General features: G+C 30.4%; 1 long non-coding RNA gene across 1 annotated transcript; it reads right to left on the reverse strand.

Annotated features, from left to right (window-relative positions):
* Window positions 1-4,028: 4,028 nt before the first annotated feature.
* LOC125583350 lies at window positions 4,029-5,866 on the reverse strand. The gene is made up of 2 exons (XR_007320371.1): window positions 4,752-5,866; window positions 4,029-4,094 (listed from the first exon to the last, which is right to left on the reverse strand). It is a non-coding gene; the product is annotated as an uncharacterized LOC125583350 (long non-coding RNA).
* Between the last annotated feature and the right edge of the window lie 1,139 nt (window positions 5,867-7,005).

The following is a 7,005-nucleotide window of genomic DNA, read 5'->3' on the forward strand; positions in this document are numbered from 1 at the left end:
CACCGGGCAATTTGCCCACGTATTTAATTCTGTCGGGCCATAGGAAAGTCCATCTATGAGAGGAAATTTCACTAAGACCAATGGCTAGAACGAAAGACTACTGATATATGTGGTATTTTGGTTTTGGGAAAATATATTTTAGTCAAAACCAAATATTATTTTGGTTTGAGTTTTTTAAAAATATTATGATTTAATAAACTTTATTAATTACTTTCATTTAACCGTATGCTTAAATATGTAAGATAAATGTAATATTTATATATATATATATAATAGCTAAATTATATATTGATTAATTTTACCTCATGTCCAAGAGTGGCTTCTCGCCCGAATTGAGAACCTGTCGTTCCGCTCAGTCATCGTACGGGGATTGTCCCTTTAGGACATTTCGTTTTCGTGCCATGCCTGCCAACTAGTATCGTCTATGTCTGGCAGATATGCATAAAAAAAAATTCGATCTTTTAGTGGTTAATAATGTGGTAAAAAGAATTGTAAGTTCATATAAATCTTATACCATAGTACCATAAAATTATAACTACAAAAGTTTAATATGTCTTCTAAATAAAATTTTATTATAAACATTTTTTCATTGCAAAAACTTTGATGTGACAAAACTTTAATAATCAATATAAGTAAAATTAAGTTAAAATTACGCAAAACTTAAACAAAAAATAAGTAAAATATAACTTTTGGTTTGGAAAATTATAATACTAAAATGAGATTTTTTTTTATTTTAATTAGTTAGCAAGATAGAAAATGAAAACTCATCTCATAGAAAATACTTAAAATATAAAAGTGTCCGAAATTTTTCAAAAAACAACGATAATTCATAATCTCTTTTTTGGACAACAGATAATTCATAATCTCTAACTTAGGATGTGTAGCATTATTAAACCTTCATGAAATTGAGATATATATTGAAATTATCAGAACTTAAACTGATACATAAAAGTTACGCTTAAACTGTGTCATTAAGAGATATGGTTTTGTTTTCCATTGTTTCCAAACTGTCATTAAACTGATACATGAAAGTGACCCGACTGTGTCATTCATAGTTTAATATATGAAATTACGTGACCTGTAAACTGTATAAATGTTTAAAATGAAACTTAGTTGCGCATGGCGCGGATTCTATTATAGTAACTAGGAAACAAATCCGCGACGCGGACATCAAATTCTTTACTAAAAAATTATTTAATATTAATAGAATGTGTATATTTTTATTTAATACTTTTAAATTTCGTTTGATTTGAGTAGTGAATATATTAGTTTCATAAAAAAAAATATATTAGTTTAAAATAAAACAATTTAATAACATAAGAATGAGATGTAAGATGTACGTAACAAAATTAACTACAAATTGGCTGCTGAATTTAGAAAAAATAAATTAACATTTTTATTATAAATATCGGGTTGAGACAGTGGCAAAGATTGGTCGACCTTCTCTCGTGTTCACTATTAGGAATGTCAACCTCTTTGATTAGCCTTTGCGGATTCCTTAATTCGCATTCTGCATGATAATTGTTTTGGCATGGTGTATTTTTTTTACCCATAATTGGTATTTGCAGTATGTGCAACCATCAAACCATAGACTAAAGCAAATTGACAAAACATAATTCCATTAACCAATAGATGGTATTCGGGAACATATCATTGACTGACGGCACTGTTTCAAAATGTTTCTCGCTAAAGATTCAATTCAGAGTATGCTTTCATCTATCGAAAAATATAGATTTCTTGATTTAGACTTCAATCTCCACTTTTCAGGCATCTACCTGAATGAGACAGAAGACGCTCTTATATATTTCTTTATACTAAATATATTTAAATCTACTTTATATCCTTTATTTTAGAATATATTTAAATCTACTTTATATTTCACTCTAAAATAGAGTTTGAAGTAATCCTACTCTTTTTCACTCTATAATAGACTAAAAATAGATTTGTTCCATAAATAGAGTAATTCATTTAGTTTTTGTTTATCACTCTATTTCATTTTAAAATAGAATACTATAAAAGAAGAATCTAACTCCATTCTAACGTTATTATATTTTCAAGAAAAAATAGAATAATCCATTGGAGATGATCTTATGCCATCAAAATAGTAATAGTACTATTTAATCCATTCTTTACTAAAATTTGTATCTGTTTAATTTAATAAAAATATATTTATTTTATAATTTTTTATTTTTATATAAATTTATTATTCTTGTTTCATTTTTCTCCCACATTTATTAACTATATATTTTTACCATACACAAGTTTGCAAAATATACTATACACATATGGAATATTAGTCTGAGTTATTTTAATTTTATTATATTTTTATTTTAAAATACTGATCAATTTAGGAATTTATGGGAAAATATCAAATATTGACAATATTAGCTACTCAAAAGAATAACAAAAAAATTGTGGTTGTCTTTTAATAATCTCCCAAAAAAAGATTTAGAAAAAATAGTAATTTGTAAAAAAAAGCCATTCACAATTATAAATAAAAATTAATCTTGACCTTATTATAACTGGAAAATATTTTTTAGATATAAAGATTTTTTATTGCAACATATATTTTTACCTCTATAATATGACTGATCGAATATTAAATAGTAGACGATTACTGTGTAAATCGTTGTAACTTAGTTAATAAAGTTTTTCTGGGTAACCAATAAGCATTGTTCCTATTGCCCATTTCTGGGTCAAATTAATTGATATGTATATATATATATATATAGTAAATAGCAGATGACTGATGCAAATATATAATGTTAAAAAATTGAGTGGCATACAAATTTCATAGATTTTTTATACAATTTGTAGTGACAATTTTCGAAGGCAAAACCGTTGAAAAACTTTAACCGAATGAAATGATTGTTCTAAGAGATGTAACTAATTAAATGAAGGGATGTCTTCTAATCTCAACTCTATGTAAGCAATTCATATTTAAAATAAATCTAAAACATTTAGCTTAAAAATTCTTATAGAGAATATTGATCTAATAAAATTGAAAAGTGAGTTTTCTCCATATTCTAATCTAAAATACGAAGGAAAATTAAATTAAGATTAGATATAAAACGATGGTTGCATGAAATATTATGTAACGGAAATAGAGTGCCAAATATGTGTTTCATAGAGTTCTCCAAAATAAATATGTTTTTAAGAACACTATATTATAGAATAACAAAAAAACAAAGTAACAATTGGAAGACATAAATTATTTCGATGAATGAATGCCTTTTATTTCTAATATGATTCCTACATAAATAATTGGACAATTATCTCAAATAGTCATTTTTAAGTTTTTGTCACAAAATAGCCATCAAAAAAGAAAATGACCAAAATAGCCTTTTTTTATTTTGAAAATTTTAATATTTATTTTTTTATTTTTTAAAATTTGAAATCCTATCTCCAAAACTCCATCCCTTAACTCTAAACCCTAAGTATAGATTAGTTAATCAAAAGGTAAAAATATAATTTTACCTTTTAATAAAACTTTTTTTGGTTATTTTCTTCATTGATAATTTTTCTTGTGACAAAAACTTAAATAAAAATTATCTTAGAGAATTTTTCTAAATATTTAAACCATTAAATTAGACTTTCTTAAGAACCAATTTCATGTATTGGCATGCATGGAAGTACAACTTTCCACCGGTCAACTCTAAATGTATTATTTTCAATTTAGAGATATTTTCAGTTTTATGCTTAGTTTTTATATGCAGTAGTTATTAATCACTAACATCACCGCATTTAGTTAGTACTCTTCTCTTCGAAATTACAAATTCCACCGATTATTTTTGCTGGATATTACTATGACCATTTCTCTTGTTGATATGTTGCATATATTTTAGATGCGTATTATATTATTGATCAACACTTGATCTGTTCATCATATCAGAATGTTAATTTCACCTTTCACTTTTTTCTGCAGACAAAATTATATAATTGCTATGATACGGTTAGTTCAAGATCGTGTTAGTCATTTATTTAAGCCTGGTACAATAATTTTTGAATTAAAATGCCATGAGACAACATCTGCAAATTTTAAACAAAGGTCTTAAGGCAGCTCCAGGCTTACAATGTCGTTTGTTGTACGGATGCTACAGCCAGTAAAAAGAAAGCAATTGAAGTTTCCAAAGTGTGATTGCAGACTATCAGTTTTTTATCACGAAGGCTACATCATGTTCAAATAATCTTGATGAGTTTATCACAGACTCACGAATATTCATGCGCACCTCTCGTGTATTACCAACGACTGTCTTATTAAGACTTGGAATCTAACAAATTCTGTGAACACGTTCTTTCAATCTTCAAAAGAGAATAATTACTTCCCCCGAGGTTAAGTTCCACAAAATAAGTAACAAAGAAAACAGATGATTTGGAAAAAAAGATAGCTATTGTCAACTAAAGCTACAGATGACCAAAAGAAAATTGGAGTGGATATTCACTACACCAGACAAGACAAAATTCTCCTACCAAACAAAATATCACTGTGACCAATTTTTCGCAAATACCAATGATACAAAAAGAAAGAGGAACTTGCCCGATTTAATCTGCTCCCAAAAGCGAGTCAAAAACTCATTTGTTGATTGAAACGCATCGATCGCTGTATCTCAGAGTAATAATTAAGAACCATACCTAGAATCTACAATCTATTTACTCTCGTTTGACTACACATATCTACAATTTGTGCAATCAGTTAAACGGCATCTCTATCAATCATGGACGAACAAAAATTTTGGTAAGAAATACATCACCTATGACTGACAAGCGAGATTCCGACAGTGCCCCCACCGTCCTCTAACGGAGACCAAACGTCGTCTTCCCGACGAGTCACCAGAGCAAGTCGCTCTCGCAGCAAGGCCCTTCCGATACACTTCAAATCACCGCCGACAATAGCTATTCCGTCACGATGTACGATGTCCGGGAGGGGGAGAACGCTACCATCGCCGTCTAGGTCACCGGACAAATTGCAGCGCCTCCACACTCGATGAAACCGAGAAAGTGAGTTAGGGGAGAAAGTTTGTGTGCGCGTGTATTACAACCGGCAGTCAAAGGCATCAGTATTAGAGATCCTCAATTAGGTTTAACGGTGGTGAAAACGGAAAATGATATATTCCATAAAGAAAAAGAACTACGGAGAAATATGAAGAAAAGATGATAAAAAACTGAATGGAAAAAGAACAATGGTCATTGATTTTAAGCACAAAAAGAAACGAGTCAAGTGACGGTTCTGAAAAGTTGTGGCTTTTGAGAAGTGAATCAAGTGACGATTCAAAGAAAGAAAACGAAAGAGACCGTTTGCATATTGATGACATAAGACACTAAATAAAACTTAAATTTTATCCATTAGACAATCTCAACCGTACAATTTCAGTTTTATTTTTCTATAAAAAAAATGCTGAAATCACCTAACACAGATTATTGGTTTGCTATTATATATAGATACTTACAAGGGTACAATTAAATTCTCGAGTAATTACAAAACAATCCAAGTTTCATTTTTTCTAAATATAAAATGATAGTCTGGTGTAATTAACACATGATGTCAAAAACAAATAAAAAATCTTACTACCAATCAAAACATTTTGTTTCTCCAAATCAGTTCATACACATCATTCTCTTTGTTTTTAATTGTTTCCTCTCACTGTTGACGAACGATGCCTAAAAGAGGAAATGTTTTCTTCCCGAAACTCCACATAGGAGAGAGTAGCGGATTTCGGAGACCATCGATTCAGCTACACCGATGATTGATCCCCCACCCCTAATTAGTAGCTCATTAGAGACCAAAATAACAACAGTCTGGGCTGGGAGTCCTTATATATGTCGGGATAAACCTTAAAAAATAATCAAAAATATACACTTGGTCATTTTGCTATATATAAAATTGTAAACTACACAAATTAGTTACGAATTAAGTAGGAAAGTTTTTGATACCTGCCAGCCTGCCTCGATAGAGTTGAGCGTATTGTTATCATAGGAATCCGAAATGATCCATATCTGAGCCAAGCTGAACTCGGTAGCCTGTTCAACTTTAGGACGCCAGACGTTGAACGTCGCTTTCGCCCCGATGGTGGTCCTGGTGGACTATCCAAAGTTCCTATAGCATACTGTGTTTCGGATAACAACTCACATATATTAAACAAAGAACAAAACTCAAAACATCTTGAAAAGCTTAACGATGAGAGTCTTATGCTGAGACTGCTTCTTTTAAATATCTCAAAGTGCTAACTTGCACACTAAAAACATGAAACAGTCAGCCAACTAAACCGCTAAGGACCAGAGAAAGAAAATCAGAGATACAAAAAAGTGTTCAGAACAGACCAAATTAAGTTTTAAACTGTAACACAAACACCATAAGCCTTTTAAGATTCTCATTACATATCAAGCATCAAATGGTCTCAGGAGGATGAATGGAAAAAACAAACACCATGTCCAAAACACAAACACCATAAGTCAAAACCAAATATTATTTTGGTTTGATTTTTTTTTAAAAAATATTATGATTTAATAATAAACTTTATTTTACCTCATGTCCAAGAATGGCTTCTTGCCCAGGTTGAGAACCTATCGTCCTGTTCAGTCGTCGTACGGGGATTGTCCGTTTAGGACATTAACGTTTCCGTGCCATACCTGCCAACTGGTATCGTCTATGTCTGGCAGATATGCCGGTGCTTCCTGTATCGTTGTTTAATACAAATGTATTAGTCTTTTATAATGTTAAGTGAATGTATAATAAATAAAAAAATTATAAATTGTACCAAAACTGTATGATTCCTCAGAAGAGGGTGATCAAAAGCAGGCTGTTCGTTGATGTTGATGCAATCAACGATATCCCCATCTGGACTCTGCGATTAAAATACCAAAAAAACATATCAATAATAATTGCATAACTAAATCACATTATTATTATTATGATTTTACAGATACAATTAATAATTAAATAAAATTACCATGACCGTTAAGACCGGCGGTGTGGCTGCAGTGCGCGCGACTACGGCCATAACCAAG

This window comes from Brassica napus, chromosome C3 (genome assembly GCF_020379485.1).
Source record: "Brassica napus cultivar Da-Ae chromosome C3, Da-Ae, whole genome shotgun sequence".
Taxonomy (NCBI): domain Eukaryota; kingdom Viridiplantae; phylum Streptophyta; class Magnoliopsida; order Brassicales; family Brassicaceae; genus Brassica; species Brassica napus.